This window comes from Capricornis sumatraensis, chromosome 13 (genome assembly GCF_032405125.1).
Source record: "Capricornis sumatraensis isolate serow.1 chromosome 13, serow.2, whole genome shotgun sequence".
Classification (NCBI taxonomy): domain Eukaryota; kingdom Metazoa; phylum Chordata; class Mammalia; order Artiodactyla; family Bovidae; genus Capricornis; species Capricornis sumatraensis.
The window spans coordinates 50669875-50674199 of record NC_091081.1 but is presented as its reverse complement, the minus strand read 5'-3'; positions in this window follow the sequence as shown (position 1 = coordinate 50674199).

The following is a 4325-nucleotide window of genomic DNA, read 5'->3' as shown; positions in this document are numbered from 1 at the left end:
GTAAGTTCAGTCGATTTTCCTGTGTTTTCTGGTAATAAGTTCATTGGGATTAAAGATTGGCTGGTGGCTTTTCATTCACATGTATCCATATTTTTCCTATATCAGCATTGATCCTTGGCCAAAAATGAGTGATAAACGACTGTAGCCAAGAAGAGCTTGGCTCTTATAAGTTAAATATACATTCACCAGGTGACCCGGCAACCCAGCAACTAGGCATTTGCCCAAGAAAAATGAACAACATAGGTCCACACAAACACCTGTAGATACATGTTTACAGTAGCTCCAGCAATTATCACTAAAAACTGGCAAAAACACTAATGCCCATCAATGGATAGATGGATAACTAAGTTGTCTATAGACTACAACAGCATTAAAAAGGAAGGAACTGCTGATATGTGTAACATCGTGGATGAGACTTGAACACAACATATTGTATGGTTCTATTTAAGTGGCATTTCTCTTATTTCAAAGATTTTTTTAATGTGGACCATTTTTAAAAGTCTTTATTGAATTTGTTACAATATTGCTTCTGTTGTATGTTTTGGTTTCTTGATTGGGAGGCATGAGGGATCTTAGCTCCCTGACCAGGAACTGAACCTACAACCCCTGCATTGGAAGGCAAAGTCTCAACCACTGGACCACCAGGGAAGTCCCTAAATAACACTTTGAAAGAGGCAAAACTATAATATGGACCAAAATAGATCAGTGGTTGAAAGGGCTGAGAGTGGCTAAAGTAGAATGACTCGAAAGGGACATGAGGAATCCTTTTGTGGGGATAGAAAATTCTATGCCCTGATGTGGTGCTTCTGTGGTGCTTACACAACACAGGGTACATTTGTCAAAATTCATCAAAACTACACATGTAAAAAGGGTGAATTGTTTTTAAAAGGGTGTGTATATTGTGTATGAATTACATATCAGTCAACTCACTTTATTTCTAAAACTTCATAACACTGTCACTGACCTCGAGGAGTCTACAGATGGTGAAAAAGACAAGTCCAGCGAAAGGTCAATTCATGATAACCAAGTAGATATATTTGGGCTTATTTTTATTAAAGTAAAGTTGATATCTAACATTATATAAATTACAGGTGTACAATAGTGATTCATAATTTTTAAAGGTTATACTCCATTTATAGTTATTATAAAATATATGCTATATTCCTCATGTTGTACAATATAGCCTTGTAGCCTATTTCATACATAATAGTTTGTTCTTCTTAATCCCTACCCCTCCCATTGCCTCTCCCATTCCCCTCTCCCCACTGGTGATAATTAGTTTGTTCGCTGTATCTGTGAGTCTGCTCCTTTCCTATTATATTCACTAGCTTATATATTTTTTAGATTCCACACATAAGTGATATTATACAGTATTTGTCTGTCTCTGTATGACTTATTGCCAACATCCGTTGGCTCATAGAAAAAGCAAGAGAATTCCAGAAAAACATCTACTTCTGCTTTATATGCCAACGCCTTTGACTATGTAGATCACAACAAACTGTGGAAAATTCTTAAAGATATGGGCATACCAGACCACCTGACCTGCTTCCTGAGAAATCTATATGCAGATCAAGAAGCAACAGTTAGAACTGGACATGGAACAACAGACTGGTTCCAAATTGGGAAAGGAATACATCTAGGCTGTATATTGTCAGCCTGCTTATTTAACTCATATGCAGAGTACATCATGTGAAATGCTGGGCTGGATGAAGTACAAGCAGAATCAAGATTGCAGGGAGAAATATCAATCACCTCAGATATGCAGATAACACCACACTTATGGCAGAAAGTGAAGAGGAACCAAAGAGCCTCTTGATGAAAGTGAAAGAGGGGAGTGAAAAAGCTGGTTTAAAGCTCAACATTCAAAATACAAAGATCATAGCATCCGGTCCCATCACTTCATGGCAAATAGATGGGGAAACACTGGAAACAGTGAGAAACTATTTTCTTGGGCTCCAAAATCACTGCAGATGGTGACTGCAGGCATGAAAGTAAAATAAACTTGCTCCTTGGAAGAAAAGCTATGACCAACCTAGGCAGCATATTAAAAAGCAGAGACATTACTTTGCCGACAAAGGTTCATCTAAAAGCTATGGCTTTTCCGGTAGTCATGTATGGATGTGAGAGTTGGACCATAAAGAAAGCTGAGTGCTGAAGAATTGATGCTTTTGAACTGCAATGTTGAAGAAGACTCTTTAGAGTTCTCTGGACAACAGGGAGATCCAACCTGTCCTTCCTAAATAATATCAGTCCTGAATATTCACTGGAAGGACTGATGCTGAAACTGAAGCTCCAACACTTTGGCCACCTGATGCAAAGAACTGACTCCTTGGAAAACACCCTGATGCTGAGAAAGATTGAAGGCAAGAGGAGAGGGGGACAACAGAGGATGAGAGGTTGAATGGCATCACAGACTCGATGAACATGAGTTTGAGCGAGCTCCAGATGTTGGTGATGGGCAGGGAAACCTGGCAAGCTGTAGTGTATAGGGTCACAAAGAGTCAGACACAACTGAGCAACTAAACTGATATGACTTATTACCAAGTACATCTTTTTTAAAAACTAGTAGAAGAGCTTACAAGATATGTAGTATAATAACCTCCCCTCACATCATTCCTCATGGGTTTAATTATGAGTCAAATGGAATGTAGGAATAATCACATACAAAGTCACATTTTCTGAGATAGTTCTAATTGTGTCACTTCAATACACAGGAAATTATTTTTGGAGTTTGCAAGAGTAAAAGGGATTAAATTTCCTAAAGTAGTCAGTGAAATCTAATCAAATTATAAAGAGTCAAAATAGTCTTTAGCATCGGGGAGAATTACTCTGTGGAAACAAAGAGTACTTTTTTATAGGTTATCCTCTTATGACATATGTGATTTTAGCACAATGATGCAGTCAACTTATTACTATCATAAGAACTACAATCTACTTATCACCTGTAAAAAAAGATCAAAATTATTATTTTGGACAGATGAATCCCAATATTTAACTGGGTTATAGATGAGGCTCCACACTAAGCAATGAATTGAGTTACGCAGGCTTTGCTCTTGCTTCCCTGATGTGAACTGTCTTGGTTTGCTGGCATGTTGCAGGGTGGAGGTTCAGGCTGATGACTGAACACAGAATTTCAGCTCTCAAGATGCTACCCAGGGATATCATTTTACAGTTACTGCCAAGAAATACCTTCCACGAAATTAGGCAAGGAAGACAGTCTATAAGAATTGCCTCAGCAAAGGTTTTTCAAACCCTGTGAGTCTTTTTGAACTAGACTCACAGTAAGAAATACACTTTTCATCATGCATTTGACAGAAATCATGACATGTTTCTCAAGACACATGATTTTTCCTTTGCGCTCTTCTATTTTTCTCCTTTTAAATTGTTGGTTTCCCCTCAGTGAATTAATTGTATTATCCAACTACCTTAAAATTTGATGTCCTCAAGGACATGAAACTTACCATTTACCTAAAGAGTATATAATCCAAATTACTGCAGATCATTAAGGAGTATTTCACCTTGGCAGCGTTCATGGTAAGCACCCCTCCCAGTCCCATGAACCTGAACTGCTTTGACTGAGTTGCACTTTGGCTGAATACCATAAGCTCATATGAAAATGATACCTACCATTAATTATTGAGAATGTTGTCAAAGAATTTGTTCATTATGCTACAGAGTATTTCCTCTATGAGGGTCACAGGTAGGAAAAAAGTCTTTATGGCTTCAATGTCAGGAATAATGGTGATTATCCTAGGTGACTGGCTTATTTTCCCCTCCTCATATTTCCAGATAGAAATCTTATTTTCCACTCACAGCCTGTCTCTATAACACATATGTAGGATTTTGTGGCTAGAATTTGGGCACTAAGCTTATTCCTAATCCCCTTATACTTTCCTATCCTTTCTATTTTCCTTTGCCTCATATTTTTTACTGGTCTTATATTTCTTTTAATCTATTATGTATATCTTCATATGCCACTTTAGGGGCTTCCCAGGTGGCACAGTGCCGGCTAATGCAGGAGATGCGAGAGACATGGGTTCTATACCTGGATTGGTATGATCCCCTGGAGGAGTAAATAGCAACCCACACCAGTATTCTTGCCTGGGAAATCCCATAGACAGAGGAGCCTGGTGGGCTGCAGTCCATAGGGTCGCAAAGAATCAGAAACAACAGAGCATCCACCCACACACACATGCCACTTTAAAACTTTGCGAAGCAAAACAAAGGGAAAAAGGAGAAAGCAAAGTAAGAAGGAAGACATAAAGATTAGCTTCCATCAGTTCAGTTCAGTTCAGTTGCTCAGTCGTGTCCGACTCTTTGTGACC